This window comes from Eschrichtius robustus, chromosome 5 (genome assembly GCF_028021215.1).
Source record: "Eschrichtius robustus isolate mEscRob2 chromosome 5, mEscRob2.pri, whole genome shotgun sequence".
NCBI lineage: Eukaryota > Metazoa > Chordata > Mammalia > Artiodactyla > Eschrichtiidae > Eschrichtius > Eschrichtius robustus.
Window position 1 is genome coordinate 104,591,185 of NC_090828.1, and position 27,350 is coordinate 104,618,534.

A 27,350-nucleotide genomic window follows, 5' to 3' on the forward strand; every position below is an offset into this window, starting at 1 on the left:
GGAGCTCAGGGGCACTGCAAATCACAAACCTGCAGAGTTATAAATGATAACTCTCACCCACAAAAATATTGAGGGAAGGCAATGAAGAGGATTTGAAAGCAAGGCAGAATTGCAGGAAACAGATTTCAGGAGGTAGATTCGAATCGCCTTTAAAGCACAGGAAAAGCGGCAAAACCTCGACAATGATGCCCTTGGCCAAAAAGGGCGTATGCGTTTTTTCCTGAATGTATTCAGGAAAAAACGCATACGCCCTTTTTGGCCAACCAAGCAACCTGGAAAGGCAAATCAGCGCTACAGAGAAGTCTCGCTTCCCATCGGTCAAAAGGGCCATGCTGAATAAAGTGTCAAAACCAGAAATGCAGGAGAGGCCATGGAGAAATGGGAGCCTTGCTACGCTGATGGGCGGGATGTAAATTGCCAACAGCCACTCTGGAGAAGTGTACGGTGTGTCCTGAAACATCTAAAAAAACTCGGCTTAGAGAGCATAGGGCACTTCCACTCATGGGCGTCTAATTTGGGAAAACTAAAAATCAGCAAGGCACAGGCACTCCAAAGTTTAGGGTTGCTCTGTTGACAAGAACCTCCACTTCATTCCACCTTAAATATCCCAGGAAGGAGAAAAATGGATAAAGAAGTTGTGGTCCTTAGGTACAATGGAATATCACTCAGCCATGAAATCAACGTCATAAGGCTAGTAGCAGCATGATGAGTGGATTCAGGTACGACGGTTCTAAGTGAAATAAGTCACACAGAAAAAGACACTAGTCATAAGTTATCACTTATAGAGGGAATGTACAAACCGCTACACTTGAACTGAATTACAAAACAGAACAGAGTCACACATTTAGAAAACACACTATGGCTGCCTAACGGGAAAGGTGAGGTGGGGTGATGCATAAAACAAGGGTTTCAAATTAGCTCAGATACCGTTCCATAAACCCAATATGTAATAGACAAGACCTCCTCCTTGCTCAGTGAAGTGGACTCAACACCCCCTATTCACCGCCCAAGAATAGATCTGACTAGTAAGAATCTTCCAACCTATGTATTGATATCTCTCTGGAAGTGAGTCAAGTGGGTGTAAAGCGGCATAAACACAGCAGTGAAAAGCAGCTAAACCCCATTAGGAAAATCAATTACTTTTAAAAACCCGTGAAACAAAGACAGTGAAAGAGAGAGAAATTCTTACAAAATTCGTTCAGGGGCTGTGATGCCACCTGGATTGACCATATCTAGACCCACAGCTGACTGAGACATAAGGGTGGACACTCTTGGGGCTGAGAGTTTTGGTGAGGTTGGGTGAGCAAACGCAGACCCTTTAAAGTAATACTGCGTGGTACCCGTCCCATGGGTCCCAAATCTCCAGGTTCAAGGGCATCTTCCTACATCGAAAACATGCATGAGAACCCCAGAAGATGGTACACCGTGTGATCGGGAAAGGTTTCTAAAACTCACCTCATTTCTCATTTCCTTGTGCTCGGGTTCGCCATTCCAGCCGCTTTACTAGCAATCTCCCTCCTTGGAGAATCAGCACGTTTAACCTCCTGTTCCGTACAGGTTGCAATTTGTCCTGAGGATGAACGGGAAGAGGGGGAACCAATGAGCGACTAGCTCTAGGTGTTGGGACAGGCACAGGTCACTCCATTTTCCCATCAGGAAGAAGAATTAACCGCAGGCTCAGCCTGCCGCCCGGAACCAGAATAGGGCCTGAAGCAATCCTACGCTTTTGCGGCCAGCTCCCAAAAAAGCGAGTTGAAAAATGGAGCTCAGGGGCACTGCAAATCACAAACCTGCAGAGTTATAAATGATAACTCTCACCCACAAAAATATTGAGGGAAGGCAACGAAGAGGATTTGAAAGCAAGGCAGAATTGCAGGAAACAGATTTCAGGAGGTAGATTCGAATCGCCTTTAAAGCACAGGAAAAGCGGCAAAACCTCGACAATGATGCCCTTGGCCAAAAAGGGCGTATGCGTTTTTTCCTGAATACATTCAGGAAAAAACGCATACGCCCTTTTTGGCCAACCAAGCAACCTGGAAAGGCAAATCAGCGCTACAGAGAAGTCTCGCTTCCCATCGGTCAAAAGGGCCATGCTGAATAAAGTGTCAAAACCAGAAATGCAGGAGAGGCCATGGAGAAATGGGAGCCTTGCTACGCTGATGGGCGGGATGTAAATTGCCAACAGCCACTCTGGAGAAGTGTACGGTGTGTCCTGAAACATCTAAAAAAACTCGGCTTAGAGAGCATAGGGCACTTCCACTCATGGGCGTCTAATATGGGAAAACTAAAAATCAGCAAGGCACAGGCACTCCAAAGTTTAGGGTTGCTCTGTTGACAAGAACCTCCACTTCATTCCACCTTAAATATCCCAGGAAAGAGAAAAATGGATAAAGAAGTTGTGGTCCTTAGGTACAATGGAATATCACTCAGCCATGAAATCAACGTCATAAGGCTAGTAGCAGCATGATGAGTGGATTCAGGTACGACGGTTCTAAGTGAAATAAGTCACACAGAAAAAGACACTAGTCATAAGATATCACTTATAGAGGGAATGTACAAACCGCTACACTTGAACTGAATTACAAAACAGAACAGAGTCACACATTTAGAAAACACACTATGGCTGCCTAACGGGAAAGGTGAGGTGGGGTGATGCATAAAACAAGGGTTTCAAATTAGCTCAGATACCGTTCCATAAACCCAATATGTAATAGACAAGACCTACTCCTTGCTCAGTGAAGTGGACTCAACACCCCCTATTCACCGCCCAAGAATAGATCTGACTAGTAAGAATCTTCCAACCTATGTATTGATATCTCTCTGGAAGTGAGTCAAGTGGGTGTAAAGCGGCATAAACACAGCAGTGAAAAGCAGCTAAACCCCATTAGGAAAATCAATTACTTTTAAAAACCCGTGAAACAAAGACAGTGAAAGAGAGAGAAATTCTTACAAAATTCGTTCAGGGGCTGTGATGCCACCTGGATTGACCATATCTAGACCCACAGCTGACTGAGACATAAGGGTGGACACTCTTGGGGCTGAGAGGTTTGGTGAGGTTGGGTGAGCAAACGCAGACCCTTTAAAGTAAAACTGCGTGGTACCCGTCCCATGGGTCCCAAATCTCCAGGTTCAAGGGCATCTTCCTACATCGAAAACATGCATGAAAAACCCAGAAGATGGTACACCGTGTGATCGGGAAAGGTTTCTAAAACGCACCTCATTTCTCATCTCCTTGTGCTCGGGTTCGCCATTCCAGCCGCTTTACTAGCAATCTCCCTCCTTGGAGAATCAGCACGTTTAACCTCCTGTTCCGTACAGGTTGCAATTTGTCCTGAGGATGAACGGGAAGAGGGGGAACCAATGAGCGACTAGCTCTAGGTGTTGGGACAGGCACAGGTCACTCTATTTTCACATCAGGAAGAAGAATTAACCGCAGGCTCAGCCTGCCGCCCGGAACCAGAATAGGGCCTGAAGCAATCCTGCGCTTTTGCGGCCAGCTCCCAAAAAAGCGAGTTGAAAAATGGAGCTCAGGGGCACTGCAAATCACAAACCTGCAGAGTTATAAATGATAACTCTCGCCCACAAAAATATTGAGGGAAGGCAACGAAGAGGATTTCAAAGCAAGGCACAATTGCAGGAAACAGATTTCAGGAGGTAGATTCGAATCGCCTTTAAAGCACAGGAAAAGCGGCAAAACCTCGACAATGATGCCCTTGGCCAAAAAGGGCGTATGCGTTTTTTCCTGAATGTATTCAGGAAAAAACGCATACGCCCTTTTTGGCCAACCAAGCAACCTGGAAAGGCAAATCAGCGCTAAAAAGAAGTCTCGCTTCCCATCGGTCAAAAGGGCCATGCTGAATAAAGTGTCAAATCCAGAAATGCAGGAGAGGCCATGGAGAAATGGGAGCCTTGCTATGCTGATGGGCGGGATGTAAATTGCCAACAGCCACTCTGGAGAAGTGTACGGTGTGTCCTGAAACATCTAAAAATCTCGGCTTAGAGAGCATAGGGCACTTCCACTCATGGGCGTCTAATTTGGGAAAACTAAAAATTAGCAAGGCACAGGCACTCCAAAGTTTAGGGTTGCTCTGTTGACAAGAACCTCCACTTCATTCCACCTTAAATATCCCAGGAAGGAGAAAAATGGATAAAGAAGTTGTGGTCCTTAGGTACAATGGAATATCACTCAGCCATGAAATCAACGTCATAAGGCTAGTAGCAGCATGATGAGTGGATTCAGGTACGACGGTTCTAAGTGAAATAACTCACACAGAAAAAGACACTCGTCATAAGATATCACTTATAGAGGGAATGTACAAACCGCTACACTTGAACTGAATTACAAAACAGAACAGAGTCACACATTTAGAAAACACACTATGGCTGCCTAACGGGAAAGGTGAGGTGGGGTGATGCATAAAACAAGGGTTTCAAATTAGCCCAGATACCGTTCCATAAACCCAATATGTAATAGACAAGACGTACTCCTTGCTCAGTGAAGTGGACTCAACACCCCCTATTCACCGCCCAAGAATAGATCTGACTAGTAAGAATCTTCCAACCTAGGTATTGATATCTCTCTGGAAGTGAGTCAAGTGGGTGTAAAGCGGCATAAACACAGCAGTGAAAAGCAGCTAAACCCCATTAGGAAAATCAATTACTTTTAAAAACCCGTGAAACAAAGACAGTGAAAGAGAGAGAAATTCTTACAAAATTCGTTCAGGGGCTGTGATGCCACCTGGATTGACCATATCTAGACCCACAGCTGACTGAGACATAAGGGTGGACACTCTTGGGGCTGAGAGGTTTGGTGAGGTTGGGTGAGCAAACACAGACCCTTTAAAGTAATACTGCGTGGTACCCGTCCCATGGGTCCCAAATCTCCAGGTTCAAGGGCATCTTCCTACATCGAAAACATGCATGAGAAACCCAGAAGATGGTACACCGTGTGATCGGGAAAGGTTTCTAAAACGCACCTCATTTCTCATCTCCTTGTGCTCGGGTTCGCCATTGCAGCCGCTTTACTAGCAATCTCCCTCCTTGGAGAATCAGCACGTTTAACCTCCTGTTCCGTACAGGTTGCAATTTGTCCTGAGGATGAACGGGAAGAGGGGGAACCAATGAGCGACTAGCTCTAGGTGTTGGGACAGGCACAGGTCACTCTATTTTCCCCTCAGGAAGAAGAATTAACCGCAGGCTCAGCCTGCCGCCCGGAACCAGAATAGGGCCTGAAGCAATCCTGCGCTTTTGCGGACAGCTCCCAAAAAAGCGAGTTGAAAAATGGAGCTCAGGGGCACTGCAATTCACTAACCTGCAGAGTTATAAATCATAACTCTCACCCACAAATATACTGAGGGTAGGCAACGAAGAGGATTTGAAAGCAAGGCAGAATTGCAGGAAACAGATTTCAGGAGGTAGATTCGGATCGCCTTTAAAGCACAGGAAAGGCGGCAAAACCTCGACAATGATGCCCTTGGCCAAAAAGGGAGTATGCGTTTTTTCCTGAATATATTCAGGAAAAAACCCTTAAGCCCTTTTTGGCCAACCAAGCAACCTGGAAAGGCAAATCAGCGCTCCAAAGAGGTCTCGCTTCCCATCGGTCAAAAGGGCCATGCTGAATAAAGTGTCAAAACCAGAAATGCAGGACAGGCCATGGAGAAATGGGAGCCTTGCTACGCTGATGGGAGGGATGTAAATTGCCGACAGCCACTCTGGAGAAGTGTACGGTGTGTCCTGAAACATCTAAAACACTCAGCTTAGAGAGCATGGGGCACTTCCGCTCATGGGCATCTAAATTGTGAAAATTAAAAATCAGCAAGACACAGGCACCCCAAAGTTTAGGGTTGCTCTGTTGACAAGAACTTCCACTTCATTACACCTTAAGTATCCCAGGAAAGAGAAAAATGGATAAAGAAGTTGTGGACCTTAGGTACAATGGAATATCACTCAGCCATGAAATCAACGTCATAAGGCTAGTAGCAGCATGATGAGTGGATTCAGGTACGACGGTTTTAAGTGAAATAAGTCACACAGAAAAAGACACTTATCATAAGATATCACTTATAGAGGGAATGTACAAACCGCTACACTTGAACTGAATTACAAAACAGAACAGAGTCACACATTTAGAAAACACACTACGGCTGCCTAACGGGAAAGGTGAGGTGGGGTGAGGAATAAAACAAGGGTTTTATATTAGCACAGACACCGTTCCATAAAGCAAATACGTTGCAGACAAGACCTACTCCTTGCTCAGTGAACTGGACACAACATCCCCTATTCACCGCACAAAAATATATCTGACTAGTAAGAATCTTAAAACCTATGTATTGATATCTGTCTGTAACTGCATCAAGTGTGTGTACAGCGGCATAAACACAGCAGTGGAAATCAGCTAAACCCCATTATAAACATAAATTACAAAAAAAAAAACCCGCGAAAGAGAGAGTAATTCGTACAAACTTCGTTCAAGGGCAGTGAAGAAACCTGAATTGACCATATCTAGACACACAGCTGGATTACACATAAGGCTGGACACTCTGGGGGCTGAGAGGATTGGTGAGGTTGGGTGAGCAAACGCAGACCCTTTAAAGTAATACTGCGTGGTACCCATTCTATGGGTCCCAAATCTCCAGGTTCAAGGGAATCTTCCTACAGTGAAAAAATGCATGGGAAACCCAGTGGATGGTATACAGTGTGATAGGGACACGTTTCTGAAACGCAGGTCATTTCCCATCTCCTGGTGCTGGGGTTCGCCATTCCAGCCGCTTGACTAACAATCTCCCCACTTGGAGAATCAGCACCTTTAACCTCCTGTTTCGTACAGGTTGCAATTTGTCCTGAGGATGAATGGGAAGAGGGGCAACCCATGAGAGGCTAGCTCTAGGTGTTGGGACAGGCACAGGTCACCCTAATTTGCCATCAGGAAGAAGAATTAACCACAGGCTCAGTCTGCCGCCCGGAACCAGAATAGGGCCTGAAGTAATCCTGCGGGTTTGCCGCCAGCTCCCAAAAAAGCGATTTGGAAAATGGAGCTCAGGGGCACGGCAATTCACAAATCTGCGGAGTTATAAATGATAACTCTCGTCTACAAATGTTTTGAGGTAAGGCAACGAAGAGGATTTCAAAGCAAGACAGAATTGCAGGAAACAGTTTTTCACAAGGTAGATTGGACTCGCCTTTAAAGCACATGAAATTCCGCAGAACTTCGACAATGATGCAGTTGGCCAAAAAGAGCGTCTGCGTTCTTTCCTGATTAAATTCTGGAAAAAACGCAGATGCTCTTTTTGGCCAACTAAACAAGCGGGCAATGCAAATCAGCATTACAAAAATGTCTCACTTCCCATTGGTCAAAAGGCCCATGCTGAAAAAGTGTAAAACCCAGAAATGCAGGACAGGCCATGGAGAAAAAGGAGCCTTGTTATGCTGATCGGCGGGATGTAAATTGCCACCGGCCACTCTTGAGAAGTGTATGCTGTATATTAAAACTTCTAAAAAAACAAAGCTACAGAGCATACAGCACTTCCCCTCATGGGCGTATGTCTTGGGAAAACCAAAAAATCGACAGGACACAAGCACCCCAAAGTTTAGGGCTGCTCTGTTTAGAAATGCCTCGATTTGGGTACAACTTACATGTCCTTGGAAGGAAAAAATGGATAAAGAAGACGTGGTACTTATGTACAATGGAATATTACTCAGCAATTAAATCAATGAAATAAGGCCAGTGGCAGCAACTCGTGGAGACTGAGGTACGATCATTCTAAGTGACATAAGTCAGACATAAAAAGAGACTTATCATAAGGTATCACTTATAGATAGTATCTAAAAATGCCTTCACATGAGCGCAATTACAAAACAGAAACGGAGTCACACATTTAGAAAACACACTTATGGCTGCTAAAGGAGAAAGGTGGGGCGGGGTGATGCATAAACCAGGAGGTTGAAATTAGCACAGATACGGTTCCATAAACAAAATAGGTATTCGACAGGACCTACTCTGTAGCTCAAAGAGCTGGACTCAGCACACTGTTGTCACCAGAAAAGGATATATAAGACTGGTAAGAATCTGTAAAAGAATTTATTGATGTGTCTCTTTAAGTGAATCAAGTGGATAGATGTAGAGCAGGAAGAAACACAGTATTGAAAATCAGCTATACCCCATTATAAAATTAAATAACAAGAACAAAATAAAGACAGTGAGAGAGAGAAAAATTCTTACAAAATTTGTTCAAGGGCTGTGATGCAACCTGGACTGACCATATCTAGACACAGAGCTGGATGGGACCTAAGGCTCTACACTCGTTGGTCTGAGAGGCTTCGTGAGGATGGGACAGCAAATGCAGCACTTTTAGAGTAATACTGCCTGGCCCCCATTCGATGGGTCCCATATCTCCAGGTGCAGGGGACCCTTCCTACAGCTAAAACATGCATGGCACATCCAGAGGATGGTAAACCGTCTGATCGGGAAGAGTTTGGAGAAGTCACCTCATCTCCACGTCTCCTGGTATTCGGGTTCCCCAGCTCCTTTCCTTAGAGTCTCCCCACTTTGGGAAGGCAGCACACTCAACAGCCGGTTTTGCACGACTTGGAATTTTCCGGTGAAGAAGGGGAATGGAGGGATGGAATGAGACACAAGCCTTAGATGTTTGGACAGGCATATGCCACTCTAGTTTCCTACCTGGAAGAAGAATTTCCCTATCCTTCAGGTGCCCCAGTAACTGGAATGGGTCTGTAGAAATCCTGCCCCTTTTTGTCTGCTTCCCTAAACAAGTTGAAAACCGGTGCTCAGGGGCACTGCAATTCACAAACATGCAGGGTTGTAATTGACACCTCTAATGGAGTCATTTCTTGAGCCAAGTATTCGTAAAGGCCTTGTAAGCAAGGCAGAATTGCAGGAAAGGGATTTCAAGGGGTAGTTTGCACTCGTCATTAAAGCACATGCAAAGCTGCTGAACATCGCCAATGATGCAGTTTGCCAAAAAGGCCGTATGCGTTATTCCTTAATATATTCAGGAAAAACCCTTAACTCCATTTTTGGCCAACAAAACAGGCGGGCAATGTAAATTAATACTACAAAGAGGTATCACTTCGCACCAGTCAGAATGGCCAACCTCACAAACTGTAAAACCTGAAATGCAGGACAGGGCGTGGAGAAAAGGGAACCCTGACAAGCTGATGGTGGGAATGTAAATTGCTAACAGCCACTCTGGAGAAGTGGGGGGTGATTCCTTAAAAATCTAAAAACCAGAGCTTCAGAGCATATGGCGCTTCCACTCCTGGGCCTGTATCTTGGAAAAAACGTAAATTGACAGGACCCAGGCACTCTAAAATTTATGCAGCCCTGTTTACAAGAGCCTCTACGCGGAAGCTACCTAAAAGTCCTTGGAAGGAAGAATGGATAAAGAAATTATGGTAGATATGTACAATGGAATATTACTCAGCCATGAAGTGAATGAAATAAGGCCATTTAGGGCCACTCAGAAGGACCTACATACATTCATACTAAGTGTCATAAATCAGGCAATGAAAAATGTCATATGATACTACTTATCGGTGGAATCTAAAAATTGATAGAAAGGTACTATCTTACAACACAGAAACAGAGTCCCAGGCTTAGAACACAAACTTATGGTTACCGAACTGGAAAGGTGTGTTGGAGGCATAAATCATGAGGTTGGAGTTAGTATATACATATTTACAGAGAGAAAACTTGTAATCAACATGGACCTGCTGTAGAGCACTTGGAACTCTTCTCAACACCCTTTAGTAACCTCAATGGGAAAATAATTCTAAAAAGAATATATAGTTATCTCTGTATAAATGAATCATGTTGGTGTATGTCAAAAATGAACACAACATGATAAATCAACTATATACTCCATTATAAATTTAAAATTAAATTAAAGAAAAGAAAAATGATCACTAAATTTGTTTAGTCGCAGTGAACGTACTAGTGTCACATCTCTGGACACAGACAAAATTTGGTCCCAAGGCTGGACTGTTGTGGGCCTGAGGACCCCGGGAGGATATGCCAGCTAATTCGCCCCCCTTGAACATGTAGTACCTGGTCCCCTCTGCATGGGATCACTATCTCCAGATCTAAGTGTGCCCTCATACTACTAAACCAACCCTCTGACACCCTAAGGATGGTGGACTCTCTGGGCTGGATGACATTTGGAAAATCACCTGCTCTCAACATATCCTGGTGTTTGGGTTCCGACCTCCCGACCCCTTCGTAAGGGTCATCCCACTCTACAACACAGCACCCTCAACAGGTGATTTTGCAGGGGTTTATACTTGTTCGGGGGATGAAGGGTAAGGGGGAAGAAGGAATGGGACAGAAGCCCTTACATGTTTGGTCAGGCACATTCCACTCTAATTTAATACCCAAGAACAGGACTTGCCCTACATCTAAGGTTGTGTCAGTAACCAGGGAGGGACAGTAGAAATCCTGCCGCCTTCTGTTTCCCATAACAACAATTCTAAAACTGGACCTTATACGCACTTCATATTCACAATGCCTGGGGAGCTGTAAATGACAACAGCCCTCAAAAAATGTCTTGGGGTAGGTAATCGAAGTAGACTTCAAAACAAGGCAACCTTTCAATAACCCTTTTTCAAAGGGTAAATCTTACTGACACTGTTCAAAAAAAAAAAAGCACATATGAAGATACTCACCATTGCTTTATGTTAGACAAATGCAAATCAGATGTACAAAGAAGTATCACCTGGAACCACTCAGAATAGCCATCATCACAATGTCTAGAAACAAGAAATGCTTCAGAGGGTGTGGAAAAAAGAGAAACCTACTATTTATTTTTTTTTTAATTTGTGTTGGGTCTTCGTTGCTGCGCGCGGCTTTTCTATAGTTGCAGCAAGCGGGGGCTACTCATCGTTGTGATACGAAGCCTTCTCTTTGTGGTGGCTTCTCTTGTTGTGGAGCACAAGCTGTAGGCACACAGGCTTCAGTAGTTGTGGCTCGTGGGCTCTAGAGCGCAGACTGAGTAGTTGTGGTGCACGGGCTTACTTGTTCTGTGGCATGTGAGATCTTCCCGGGCCAGGGCTCGAACCTGTGTCCCCTGAACTGGCAGGCAGATTCTTAACCACCGCGCCACCAATTCTATGCTATCGGTGGCAATGCCAATTGGTAACAGCCACTATGGAGCACAGAATGGAGGTTACCAGAGTAAGGGGAGGTGGGAGGGATAAATTGGAAATTGGGATTGACATATACACACCACCATATATAAAAGAGATAACAAATAAGGGCTTACTGTATAGCACAGGAAACTCTACTCAATACTCTGTAATGACCTGTATGGGAAAGGAATCCAAAAAGGATTGGATATATGTATAACTGCTTCACTGTGCTGTGCAGCAGAAAGTAACACAACATTGTAAATCAACTCTATTCCAAAAAAATTGAAATTGAAATGAAATGAAGTAAAATAAAATAAAATAGAGCTACCAGATGATCCAGCAAGTTCACTCCTGTGTGCATATCTGGAGGAAAGCATAAATCGAAAAGACACATCTTCCCCAATGTTCACTGCAACACTCTTCACAATAGCGAAGACATGGAAGCAACCAAAATGTCCATCAACATATGAATATAGGTAAAGAATATGTGATACATATATATAATGGAATATGACTCAGCCATAAAATAGAAGAAAATAATGCCAGTTGCAGTAACATGGATGGACCTAGAGATGATTGTACTAAGTGAAGTAAGTCAGACAGAGTAAGACAAATATTGGATGATATCACTTCTAGGTGGAAGCTAAAAATTGATACAAATGAACTAACTTACAAAACAGAGGCAGACTCACAGACTTGGAAAACAAACTTATGGTCACCAAAGGGGAGAGGTGGGCAGTAGGGATAAATCAGGAGCTTGGGGTAAACATATGAATACTACTATATATAACAGATAAGCAACAAGGACCTACTGTATAGCACAGGGAGCTCTACTCAGTATTCTGGGAATACCGTTATCAGAAAAGAATCTGAAAAAGAATGAATATATGCATATGTGTAACTGAATCACTTGCTGTGCAGCTGAAATGAACACAACATTGTAAATCAACTATACTCCAATAAAATTTAAATTTCAAAATAAAGAAAATCACCTATATTTCAAAAGAAAAAAAAAAAGAATTCCCATCTCTTTATATGGCTTGATAGCTTACTTTTTTAGTGCTCAATATTATCCCATTCCCAGAATATATTAATACTATATCATTTCATTCACCTATTGGAGGACACCTTAGTTTCATTCACATTTTGGCAATATTGAATTAGGTGCTATAAATATCCATATGCAGGTTTTCCTCTGGAAGTATGTTTTAAACTACTTTCAGTAAATATCCATGAGAACACTTGACGGACTGTACAGTAAGGGAATGCTCAATATTCTAGCAAGTGTCAATCAGACTACCAAAGTAGCTGTATTATTTTTCATTTCCACCAATGACAAATGACATTTCCTATTGTTCCACATCTCCTACAGAATTTGTTCTTGTCATTGTTCACATTTTAGCCATTCTAAGTGTTACATAGTGGTATGTAATTGTATTTTTAATTTGCTTTTTCATGGCAGCATGTAATCTGGATTATTCTTCTGTATACTTATATGCATAGTGTCTATTTTCTTTGGTGAGGTGTCCATAAAGTATATCGGTCCACATTCTATTTAGGTTGCTTTCATTTTTTTCTACCCAATCTTTATTTGTTTTATTTAGTTTCATGCCTTACTGCATTAGCAAGGACTTGGAGTAAAATATGGAAAAGGAGTCATGAAAGGGGACATCCTTGCTTTTACCTGAACTTAGTGGAAAAGCTTCATGGTTTTGACCATTAATCATGATGTAAGATAAAAGTTTCCTGTTAATCTTTGTTATCAACTTGAGAAAGCTCCAGTCTATTTCTTTAACTGAGAGTTTTTATGAAGAATGGGTGTTAGATTTTTTCAAAGGTCTTCTGAATCTATTGATATGCTAATGATTGTCTTTAAGGTGTTGATATGATGGATATAATTATTTGATTCTAGAATGTTGAACCAGCCTTTCATACCTGGGATTATTTCCTCTCATTCATGATATAAAATTCTCTCAAAATATTGTTGGATTCGATTTGGTAATATTTTGTTGGGGTTTTTGCATTGATGTTCCTGAGAGATATTGGTCAGTTTTCTTTACTATTCATATGTTCTTCTAAGTTTGGATGTTGTGGATTTAGTGTCAGACATTCATTTGGGGAGATTCTCGGTCCTTTTTAAAAATATTTTCTGTTCTTTATTATCTTTATTCTCCTCCTGCTATACCCATTATGTATAGGTCACAGCATTTTTCATTGTTCCACAATTATTGATTACTCTGTTCTGTTGATTTCTTTCCTGCCCATTTTCTCTTTTCTTTTGAGATTTAAAGGTTTCTCCTCATATGTCTTCAAGCTCACAGATATTTCTCCTCAGCCAGCTCTTTGACTGCTAAAACAAAATACGAGAGACGTGGTATTTTATAAACAACATAATATTTTTGTTTTCTCATAATTGCTGAGGCTGAAAAGTTCAAGAACAAGTAACCAGGGGCTTCCCTGGAGGTGCAGTGGTTAAGAATCTGCCTACCAATAAAGGGGACAAGGGTTCGAGCCCTGGTCCAGGAAGATCCCACATGCCATGGAACAACTAAGCCCATGCACCACAAATACTGAGCCTGTGCTCTAGAGTCCACAGGCCACAACTACTGAGCCCGTGAGCCACAACTACTGAAACCCACACGCCTAGAGCCCGTGCTCCGCAACAAGAGAAGCCACTCAATGAGAAGCCCGCGCACCACACCAAAGACCCAACACAGCCAAAAATTAATTAATTAATTATCTAATTAATTTTTTAAAAAAAGAACAAGTTGCCAGCTGACTTAGTGTCTGGCGAGGGACCAATTTCTGGTTCATAATCTGGGTCTTCTCGCTCGGCAATGAAATCATGGAATGGGCATAAGATCTTTTGTGTGCTACATTTATTAGGTCACTAATCTCATGTTTGAGGTCTCTGGCCTCATGACCTAATCACCTCCCAAAAGCCCCACCTCCTAATACAATCCACATGGGAGCTGGGTTTCAAAATTTTAAAATTAGAGGTACAAAATATTTACACCATAACAGGGACCACAGAGTTAACTGATTTGCCCTTTCATGTTAAAGGTTTGCACATTTATATTTATTATATAATCCCAAAACCCTTGTTTTTTTTTATAAGATTCTTTTTCTGTATACGCCAGTACAGACCATTGAGTAGAGTTCCCTGTGCTATAAATTAGGTCTTTATCAATACTCATCTATTTTATATAGAGTAGTGGGTATAAGTCAGTCCCAATCTCCCAATTTATCCCTTCCCCACTTATCCCCTGGTAACCATAAGTTTGTTTTCTATATCCATGATTCTATTTGTGTTGTGTAAATAAGTTCATTTGTACCTTTTTTTTTTCTTTTTTAGATTCCTCATATAAGCCATATCATATGATATCTGTCTTTCTGTGTCTGACTTGCTTCACTCAGTATAACAATCTCTAGGTCCATCCATGTTGCTACAAAACCCTTAGTTGTTAAGGATAACTCTCAATTTTTCCCAGTATCATCAGCAATTCTTTCTGGCAGACACGTGATAACACTTTTTAAACAGGGATATTGAGACCAAGGCTCCTGACCTGCAAACAAACAAAACATCATTCATATAGTGAAAACTTTGCAAATCAAAGGATGAAAGCACTTGGTCTAAATCCCGTTGCACCCACTGCTGACAGAGGGCAGAGGAGTTTGACTCACTAATCTTCCATACATGCACTTCTTCCTAATGGGGTATTCCATCTAAAACTTCTAAGAAGCGGGGATGCATCATGGAACACACCAATCTCTACTACAGATTCTGAAGCAGCAAAAAAAAAAAAAAAAAACATGATGAATCCATCCAAAGGGTTCTGTCCACATTGTTACAATAGTTTCCCTCACACTGTGAACCCTTTTCAAACCCTATCACTTGAACCTATTTTTATTTTTTTCAACAAAAATAATGTTAATCTGCAGTCAGACACTCCAGTAATATTACACTATCCCTTGTGCAAGTATGTAGGGATTTGAGGAGCTATGGGAGGCCACCATGAGAGGTTGCCTAGAGTAATTAGGACATTTCATTTAATGTTGGTTCTTCTCCCTAAGATGTCTGCTATCCTCTTCTTTTTGTAGCTACTAGCATTGAGAAAGTGACCAAGATAAGGCCCTTCTCTTTTACTGCCCATGAATGCAACTGTGATTAACCCCACAGAACTTGGTGCTTCCAGAATCCCCTGAACCTACTGACCCTCCATGCATGGCATGACATAGATAAGGATGGTGACGTGTATCCTTGTATAGAGCATGTTATAAAATATTTGACTCTTCCCTTCCTCATAATTCCAAAGAATAGATTTCTTTGGATTTCTGCTTAATGCTGCTGGAGTTGGTACATAAGTTGAGGGAGGTATCAGGGCACACCAAAAGAGAGGGTAACTGCACAGAAAATACAAGCAGGTACATTTCTGTGTAGTTTCAAGCAGCTTATTTGCTATATCAACCATGGTGACATGTTGACCCTTCCTCTTTCTACTAGTAGTACAACAAACATAAAGGATATTTAGGCTGCTTGTTTTATCCCCACCTCTCACAATTGATCTGCATTAACATATAGGACAATGAAGGGCCCTTTCTACCATCTTAACCAATAATTGAGAACTAGAAAATGTCCAGTTTTTTCTGGGGATGATTTTCATATTCCCCAATCAGGCCTATGAAGGAATCTTACCTATTGTGTTTAATGAAGTCATATCTCTGACGGCATCCCATCATCAACAAAACTGGAAAGAAATTTGAAGGGTCTTCGATCTTACCATATTTGAAATAACAATATTTTAGCCTGACACGTTTTTGGATTTTAGAAAAAAATATTTTAAATGAGACAAAAAATCATTTTTATGACACAAAAAGACAGCAATAGTTTTATATTTTTATCTGTTCCACTTGCACACAAGTGTCTCATGGGGTTATGTAAAGCTCTCCTCTTGGGTGCTGTGCATGGTGCAAGTATGGATTAAAGCTTAGGAATCTTAAGCTTCAGTCACCTGAAACATTTAAATTAGGATGCAAGCAATCCTGTCCAACATTTGAAAAGAGCAAGACACTCTCTTTATTTTATTTGTTAGGTAATTAATCTGTCTTTTCCCCAAGGAGAGAAACAAGTGGCATCTTCCATCAATGTGTTGCACAAATATCTTTGAACAGAGAGTGCAAGCAGAGGCTGATACAGGATGTGAAAAAAAAAATGAGAGACCCTTGTGGCATTTTCTCCTAACTTATTGCAATCTCCCATTTAAAATGTGGGAATAATCAATCTTCTGAGGAAAAAGGCCCAAGGAAGGTTTTTGCTTCTGTGGAATAATGGGATTGCTAAAGATTTCAGGAGGCAAGACGAATTAGTGAGAATGACCATGAGAAATCAGAGAAAAGTCAGATCCATGGATGAAGTGATGTTTACCACTGTGAATCAATGAGAAGTAGGAGCAAATGAAAAGAAAGCTGATACAACATTTTCTGAATAAATGTAACCTTTCAGCTGTCATAGAAAAATTAATACTCACTATGATACAACATATTTAGTTTAGAAAGTTAACTTAAATTTAAAGCTTAATAATTACATTTATTGAAGAAATGAAAACATATTTGTGGTTTAGAATAAATAATGTGTTCTGCTACAGGTAAGAAGACTACATAAATAAATAGAAATAAGACTAAATAAATAAAGAGGAAAATAACAAATTAGATGTTATTAACATTAAAAACTGACACTCATCTAAAGAAAGAGAAGGAGAGACAGAAAGAGAGAAGAACTCATATCAAGCATGTATTAAAAACTCCTAAATAAGAAGTCTTCAGATGTTAAAAAAAAGGAAGTCTTCAATAAGAAGATAATGGAATAGCAAAATGGGGGAAATATACCAAAAGATATTTCAAGAAAGAGAGTACAGAATGTTAAGTAAACATATCAAAAGATGCTTGGCTTCTTAGTAGTCAATTAAATGCAAAAGCGTGATACCTGGAATTATCATTCACCATCCGGAAAGTTCAAATGAAAATGACAGGTATTATCAAGTGTGACAAGAATGTGTATAATCCTTGAATCTCATTCACTGCTGCTGAAGATGAAAAATCATACAAATGTTTTGAAAATATTTAGAAATATCTAAAAAGATAAACACAAGAAAGCTATGACTCGAAAATTTTACTACTACGTGTATACTGAACAATAATTTATACACACACCACCAAAGCTCAAGTTCTAGAATTTATATACCAGTGCTGTTCTCAATAGACACAAACTGAAAATCACTCATATTGTAATACACATTGGAATAAATTAATTAATAGTTAAATATTTACACTATGGAATCCTATGCAACAGTGGCAATGCATGATCACAACAACAGGCAACCATATAGGCATATTCACAAACAACATAAAATAAAAAAGCCCAATCCAAAAGTGATTTTACTGTGCCATAACATTTATATAAAATACAAAATACAGGTAAAGTTATCTTTTTGTTAGATACCAGAACAATATTAAACCTTAAGGGGAGTCACTAGAATGGGACCAGGGGGCCTCTGAGTATCTGGCAATTTTCTGTGTCTTTATCTAGAAGCTATGTTTAGAGTATATTCAGATGCTGAATTTTCTGAAATTTGTCATTTCCTTACAAACCATGCATGTTTTTCATTGTTTTTTATACATAACAAAAACTAAAAAAAGATAGACCAGGGAAGGTAATTTTATTAGCACTTTAATATCCATGCTTTTCAAGGTGGAAGTGAAAAGTATTAAATACTTGACATTGTGATTACTTCTTAAAAGTAAGGTGAAAATTTGAGGTTAATAAATAAGACATACTTCTTCATATATAATCCACAAAGAGGAGGGGTAGAAAGGAGTATTATTTTTTTTCTTTAATACAGAATCGTTAAGATAGAAAATAATGAAAACAGACTAGGTTTAAAAAAGAGCACACTGGACTTCCCTGGTGGCACAGTGGGTAAGAATTTGCCTGCGAATGTAGGGAACAGTGGATCCATCCCTGGTCTGGGAAGATCCCACATGCCGCAGAGCAACTAAGCCCGTGTGCCACAACTACTGAGCCTGTGCTCTAGAGCCTGCAACCAACAACTATTGAGCCTGCATGACACAACTACTGAAGCCCATGCACCTAGAGCCCGTACTCCACAACAAGAGAAACCACCGCAAGGAGAAGCCTGTGCACCACAACGATGAGTAACCCCTGCTTCTCTGGTAACAACTGTAGAAACCCTGTGCAGCAACGAAGACCCAACACAACCAAAAATTAAAAAAAAAATTAAATCTTTTGACTTCTGAGATGACTCACTCACGTGGCTGTAGGTAAGAGGCCTCAGTTCCTTGCCACATGGATCTCTCCTTAGGGCTGCTTGAGTGTCCTCATGACATGGCAGCTGGCTTACCCCAGGAAGAGTGATCTAGCAGAAACCAAAGCAGAAGCTGCAATGTCTTTTACAACTTTGGAAGCTGCACTTTGTCATTTCTGCATTTTCTTATTAGTTAAACAGTCAACCCTTTTCAAGTGCGAGGAGCCACACTGGTACATGAAGACTGGGAGATAATTAGGGGATAATTAGGTCCATCTTGGAGGCTGGCTACCAAAGTGGCTGACTAGCCAAAGTCTGAATTTTGTTTTCTTCACTTCTGGAGAGAAAATGGTCAGTGAAACTCATTGGTGGTCTTTGAGATGTACCAAAGCTACCTCTTGCTCTCACCCCCAGCTGTGTGGCTGACAGGGTCTTGGTGCTCCAGCCGGGTGTCAAGCCTGTGCCTCTGAGGTGGGAGAGCCGAGTTCAGGACATTGGTCTACCAGAGACCTCTGGCACCTTGTAATATCAAATGGCGAAAGCTCTCCCTGAGATATCCGTCTCAACGCTAAGACCCAGCTCCACTCAGAGACGAGCAAGATCCAGTGCTGGACATCCCATGCCAAACAAGTAGCAAGACAGGAATGCAGGCCCACCCATCAGCAGAGAGGCTGCCGAAAATCACAATAAGGTCACAGACACCCCAAAACACCCCACCAGATGCGGATCTGTCCACCAGAAAGACAAGATCCAGACACACCCACCAGAACACAGGCACCAGTCCCCTCCATCAGAAAGCCTACACAACCCACTGAACCAACCTTAGCCACTGGGGGCAGACACCAAAAACAACGGGAACTACGAATTTGCAGCCTCTGAAAAGGAGACCCCAAACACAGTCCCCAAAGCCAAATGAGAAGACACAGAAACACACAGCAGATGAAGGAGCAAGGTAAAAACCCACCAGACCAAACAAATGTAGAGGAAATAGGCAGTCTACCTGAAAAATAATTCAGAGTGATGATAGTAAAGATGATCCCAAATCTTGGAACTGGAATGGAGAATAGACAAGAAACATTTACCAAGGACCTAGAAGAACTAAAGAGCAAACAAACAATGATGAACAACACAATAAATGGAATTAAAAATGCTCTAGAAGGAAACAATAGCAGAATAACTGAGGCAGAAGAATGGATAAATGACCTGGAAGATAAAATAGTGGAAATAACTACTGCAAAGCAAAATAAAGAAAAAAGAATGAAAAGAATTGAGGACAATCTGAGACATCTCTGGGAAAACATTAAACGCACCAACATTCAAATATAGGGGTCCCAGAAGTAGAAGAGAAAAAGAAAGACACTGAGAAAATATTTAAAGAGATTATAGTTGAAAACTTCCCTAATATGGGAAAGGAAATCGTTAATTAAGTCCAGGAAGCGCAGGGAGTCCCATACAAGATAAACCCAAGGAGAAACATGCCAAAACATATATTAATCAAACTATCAAAAATTAAATACAAAGAAAAAATATTAAAAGCAGCAAGGGAAAAACAACAAATAGCATACAAGGGAATCCCCATAAGGTAAACAGCTGAACTTTCAGCAGAAACTCTGCAAGCCAGAAGGGACTGGCAGGACATATTTAAAGTAATGAAAGGGGAAAAGCTACAACCAAGATTACTCGACCCACCAAGGATCTAGTTCAGATTCGACAGAGAAATTAAAACCTTTACAGACAAGCAAAAGCTAAGAGAATTCAGCACCACCAAACCCACTTTACAACAAATGCTAAAGGAACTTCTCTAGGCAGGAAACACAAGAGAAGGAAAAGACCTACAACAAGAAACCCAAAACAATTAAGAAAATGGTAATAAGAACATACATATCAATAATTACCTTAAATGTAAATGGATTAAATGCTCCCACCAAAAGACATAGGCTGGCTGAATGGATCCGAAAACACGACCGGTATGTGTGTGGTCTACAAGAGACCCACTTCAGACATAGGGACACATACAGATGGAAAGTGAGGGGATGGAATAAGATATTCCATGCAAATGGAAATCAAAAGAAAGCTAGAGTAGCAATTCTCATATCAGACAAAAAAGACTTTAAAATAAAGACTATTACAGCAGACAAAGAAGGACACTACATAATGATCAAGGGATCAATCCAAGAAGAAGATATAACAATTGTACATATTTATGCACCCAACATAGGAGCACCTCAATACATAAGGCAAATGCTAACAGCCATAAAAGGGGAAATCGACAGTAACACAATCATAGTACGGGACTTTAGCACCCCTCTTTCACCAATGAACAGATCATCCACAATGAAAATAAATAAGGAAACACAAGCTTTAAATGACACATTAAACAAGATGGACTTAATTGATATTTATAGGACATTCCATCCAAAAACAACAGAATACACTTTTTCTCAAGTGCTTCTGGAACATTCTCCAGGATAGATCATATCTTGGGTCACAAATCAAGCCTTGGTAAATATAAGAAAATTGAAATCGTATCAAGTATCTTTTCCGACCACAATGCTATCAGACTAGATATCGATTACAGGAAAAAAATCTGTAAAAAATAGAAACACATGGACGCTCAACAATACACTACTTAATAACCAAGACACCACTGAAGAAATCAAAGAGGAAATTAAAAAAATACCTAGAAACAAATGACAATGAAAACATGAAGACCCAAAACCTATGGGATGCAGCAAGAGCAGTTCTAAGAGAGAAGATTATAGCAATACAATCCTACCTCAAGAAACAAGAAATATCTCAAATAAACAAGTTATCCTTACACCTAAAGCAATTAGAGAAAGAAAGAAAACAAAAAAACAAAGTCAGCAGAGGAAAGACATCATAAAGATCAGACCAGAAATAAATGAAAAAGAAATGAAGGAAACAACAGCAAAGATCAAAAAAACTAAAAGCTGGTTCTTTGAGAAGATAAACAAAATTGATAAACCATTAGCCAGACTCATCAAGAAAAAAAGGGAGACGAGTCAAATCAATAGAATTACAAATGTAAAAGGAGAAGTAACAACTGACACTGCAGACATACAAAGGATCATGAGAGATTACTGCAAGCAACCATATGCCAATAAAATGGACAACCTGGAAGAAATGGACAAATTCTTAGAAAAGCACAACCTTCCAAGACTGAACCAGGAAGAAATAGAAACTACAAACAAACCAATCCCAAGCACTGAACTTGAGACTGTGATTAAAAATCTTCCAACAAACAAAAGCCCAGGACCAGATGGCTTCACAGGCAAATTCTATCAAACATTTAGAGAAGAGTTAACACCTATCCTTCTCAAACTCTTCCAAAATATAGCAGAGGGAGGAACTCTCCCAAACTTATTCTATGAGACCACCATCTCCCTGACACCAAAACCAGACAAAGATGTCACAAAGAAAGAAAACTACAGGCCAATATCACTGATGAACATAGCTGCAAAAATCCACTGCACAATACTAGCAAACAGAATCCAACAGCGCCTTAAAAGGATCATACACCATGATCAAGTGGGGTTTACCCCAGGGATGCAAGGATTCTTCAATACATGCAAATCAATGTGATACACCATATTAAAAAACTGAAGGATAAAAACCATATGGTCATCTCAATAGATGCAGAAAATGCTTTTGACAATATTAAACACCCATTTATCATAAAAACCCTCCAGAAAGTAGGCAAACAGGGAACTTTCCTCAACATAATAAAGGCCATATATGACAAACCCACAGCCAGCATCGTTCTCAATGGTGAAAAAGTGAAACCATTTCCACCAAGATCAGGAACAAGACAAGGTTGCCCACTCTCACCACTATTATTCCACACACTTTTGGAATTTTTAGCTACAGCAATCAGAGCAGAAAAAGAAATAAAAGGAATCCAAATCGGAAAAGAAGAAGTTAAGCTCTCACTGTTTGCAGATGACATGATACTATACATAGAGAACCCTAAAGATGCTACCAGAAACCTACTAGAGTTAATCAATGAACTGGTAAGGTTGCAGGATACAAAATTAATGTACAGATATCTCTTTTATTCCTATACACTAAAGATGAAAAATCTGAAAGAGAAATTAGGGAAACACTCCCATTTACCACTGCAACACAAAGAATAAAATACCTAGGAATAAACCTACCTAAGGAGACAAAAGACGTTTACTCAACAAACTGTAAGACACTGATGAAAGAAATCAAAGATGACACAAACAGATACAGAGATATACCATGTTCTTGGATTGGAAGAATCAACATTGTGAAAATGACTCTACTACCCAAAGCAATCTACAGATTCAATGCAATCCCTATCAAACTACCAAAGGAATTTTTCAGAGAACTAGAACAAAAAAATTTCACAATTTGTATGGAAACACAAAAGACCCCGAACAGCCAAAGCAATCTTGAGAAGAAAAACAGAGCTGGAGGAATCAGGCTCCCTGACTTCAGACAATACTACAAAGCTACAGTAGTCAAGACAGTATGGTACTGGCACAAAAACAGAAATATAGATCAATGCAACAGGAGAGAAAGCCCAGACATAAACCCATACACATATGGTCACCTTATTTTTGATAAAGGAGGCAAGAATATACAATGGAGAAATCACAGCCTCTTCAATAAGTGGTGCTGGGAAAACTGGACAGCTACCGGTAAAAGAATGAAATTAGAAGACTCCCTAACACCATACACAAAAATAAACTCAAAATGGATTAAAGACCGAAATGTAAGGCCAGACACTATCAAACTCTTAGAGGAAAACATAGGCAGAACACTCTACGACATCAATCACAGCAAGATCCTTTTTGACCCACCTCCTAGAAAACGGAAATTAAAAAGAAACATAAACAAATGAGACCTAAGGAGACTTAAAAGCTTTTGCACAGCAAAGGAAAACGTAAACAAGACGAAAAGGCCACCCTCAGAATGGGAGAAAATATTTGCCAACGAAGCAGCTGACAAAGGATTAATCTCCAAACTTTACAAGCAGCCCATGCAGCTCAATATCAAAACAAACAAACAAACAAACAAACAAACAACCCAATCCATAAATGGGCAGAATTCCTAAATAGACATTTCTCCAAAGAAGATATACAGATTGCCAACAAACACATGAAGGAATGCTCAACATCACTGATCATTAGAGAAATGCAAATCGAAATTACAATGAGGTATCACCACACACAGGTAAGAATGGCCATCATCAAAAAAATCTACAAACAGTAAATGCTGCAGAGGTGTGGAAAAAAGGGAACCCTCTTGCACCATTGGTGGGAGTGTAAATTGATACAGCCACTATCGAGAACAGTATGGAGGTTCCTTAAAAAACTAAAAATAGAACTACCATATGACACAGCAATCCCACTACTGGGCATATACCTGGAGAAAACCATAATTCAAAAAGAGTCATGTTCCACAATGTTCATTGCAGCTCTATCTGCAATAGCCAGGACATGGAAGCAACCTAAGTGTCCATCAACTGATGAATGGGTAAAAAAGATGTTGCACATCTTCAATATAAAATGGAATATTACTCAGCCATAAAAAGAAATGAAATTGAGTTATTTGTAGTGAGATGGATGGACCTAGAGTCTGTCCTACAGAGTGAAGTAAGTCAGAAAGAGAAAAACAAATACTGTATGCTAACACATATATGTGGAATCTAAAAAGAAAAGGAAAAAAAAAACGGTTGGGAAGAACCTAGGGACAGGACAGGAATAAAGACGCAGACATAGAGAATGGACTTGAGGACATGGGGAGGGGGAAGGGTAAGCTGGGACGAAGTGAGAGAATGGCATGGACTTATATATACTACCAAATGTAAAATAGCTAGCTAGTAGGAAACAGCTGCATAGAAGAGGGAGATCAGCTCAGTGCTTTATGACCACTTAGAGGGGTGGGATAGGGAGAGCGGGAGGGAGACGCAACAGGGAGGAGATATGGGGATATATGGATATGTATAGCTGATTCACTTTGTTCTAAAGCAGAGACTAACATACCATTGTAAAGCAATTATAGTCCAATAAAGATGTTAAAATTAAATAAACAAATAAATAAATAAATAAATAAATAAATAAATAAATAATTTATGCCCCCACCAAATTAAATCTTTTTTAAAAATAAATAAATAAAAAAGAGCACTCAATGACATGGAATGCTAAACCTAAGTATTTTCAGTACTATAGTAAATGTAAGTGGATTAATATCTCCTATTAAAGTGTAATTTTTTATATTATGTGCAACTAATTTTTTTTACAATATACAGGTAAAATAAAAGAATTACATTAGAAAGGAGAAAACATTCCATGTATTTAAAAACAATAAAACAATAAGCATATAATATGCATCTTAGATATAAGTAGTCTTTAAGTTCAGAACAATTTGTCATTATTGTAATTAGTATTATTATACCAATTTCTTTAAAACATTTTAATACTTTTTGTACTTGAAAAAATATTTTAATATTTTTTCTTCGCTCTTTTGTGGTCTAATACATGGTAAGTATTTAGGTGCTAACATAACTTAAAAATATATTTTGTTTTTTTTACACCCGAACAAAACTGAATCAAGAAGAAATAGATAACTTGAACATACTGATCACTAAAAGCAAAATAGAGGGCTTCCCTGGTGGTGCGGTGGTTGAGAATCTGCCTGCCAATGTAGGGGACACGGGTTCGAGCCCTGGTCTGGGAAGATCCCACATGCCGCGGAGCAACTGGGCCCGTGAGCCACAACTACTGAGCCTGAGCGTCTGAAGCCCGTGCTCCGCAACAAGAGAGGTTGCGATAGTGAGAGGCCCACGCACCGTGATGAAGAGTGGCCCCCGCTTGCTGCAACTAGAGAAAGCCCTCACACAGAAACGAAGACCCAACACAGCCAAAATAAATAAATAAATAAATAGAATTTTTAAAAAAAATAGAATCTGTAATTTAAAAAAACTCCCTACCAACAGAAGTCCAGGATCAGATGGTTTCACAGGCAAATTCTACCAAATATAAAAAGCAGAACTTACACTGATTCTTCTCAAACTCTTCGAAAAGATTGAAGAGTAAGGAATACTTCCAAAGACATTCTATGAAGCCACTATCACGCTGATATCAAAAACAGATGGGGAGGGGGGACTTCCCTGGTGGCACAGTGGTTAAGAATCTGTCTGCCACTGCAGGGGACATAGGTTCGAGACCTGGTCTGGAAAGATCCCACATGCCATGGAGCAACTAAGCCTGTGTGCCACAACTACTGAGCCTGCGCTCTACAGCCCACGAGCCACAACTACTGAGCCTGATAGCCACAACTGCTGAAGCCCACGCACCTAGAGCCCATGATCTGCAACAAAAGAAGCCACCACAATGAACAGCCTGCACACCACAACGAAGAGTAGCCCCCACTCGCCGTAACTAGAGAGAGCCCGAGCACAGCAACGAATGCCCAATGCATCCAAAAATAAATAAATAAAGAAATTTACTTAAAATAAAACCAAATAAAACAGATGGGGACTTTTCTGGTGGTCCAGCAGTTAAGATTTTGCCTTCCAGTGCAGGGGGTGCGGGTTCGATCCCTGGTTTTGGAGCTAAGATCCCACATGCCTCACAAACAAGAAACCAAAACATAAAACAGAAGCAATATTGGAACAAATTCAATAAAGACTTAAAAAAAAAACACAGAGAAAGACACTACCAAAAAAGAAAACTGCAAGCCAATATCGTTGATAAATATAGATGCAAAAATTCTCAACTGAATATTAGAAAACCGAATCCGACAACACATAAGAGGATCATACACCATGACCAAATTTGATTCACCCCAGTTTCACAAAGCTGTTTCAACATATGCAAATCAATCAACATGATACACCCCATCGACAAAGGAAAAACAAGAAACAAACGATCATCTCAATAGATGGTGAAAAAGCATTTGAAAAGCTTCAACATCCATTCATGATAAAAACACTTACCAAAGTGGGTATAGAGGAAACATATCTCAACATAATAAAAGCTATTTATGACAAACCCACAGCCAATATAATACTCAAAGTTCATAAGCTGAAAGCCTTCCTGCTAAAATCTGGAACAAGACAAGGATGCCCACTCTCACGTCTTCTCTTCAACATAGTATTGGAAGTCCTAGCCACAACAATCAGACAAGAAAAAGAAATAAAATCTAACCAAATTGGAAGGGAAGAGGTAAAGTTGTCATTATAGGCAGATGACATGATAATATATATAAAGGAAACCCTAAAAATTCCACACAAACACTACTAGAACTGATAAACAAATTCAGCAAAGTAGCAGGATACAAGATTAACATATATAAATTGGTTGCATTTCCTGTTTTTTTTTCTTTTTTTTTAAATTTATTTTGGCTGCATTGGGTCTTCATTGTTGTGCACGGGCTTTCTCTAGTTGTGGCCAGTGGGGACTAGACTTTCTTGTGGTGCACAGGCTTCTCATTGCAGTGGCTTCTCTTGTTGTGGAGCACGGGCTCTAGGCACGCAGGCTTAAGTAGTTGTGGCACATGGGCTCAGTATTTGTGGCTCACTGGCTCTAGAGTGCAGGCTAAGTAGTTGTGGCACACAGGTTTAGTTGCTCCACGGCATGTGAGATCTTCCTGCATCAGGGCTCAAACCCGTGTCCCCTGTATTGGCAGGCAGATTCTCAACCACGGAGCCACCAGGGAAGTCCCTGGTTGCATTTCTTTACACTAACAATGAAATATCAGAAAGGAAATGTAAACAAGCAATCCTTTTTTTAATGGCATCAAAAAAATAAAATGCTTAGGAATAAACCTCACCAAGGAGATGAAAGACTTATATACTGAGAACTACAAAACATTAGTAAAGGAAACTGAAGATGATTC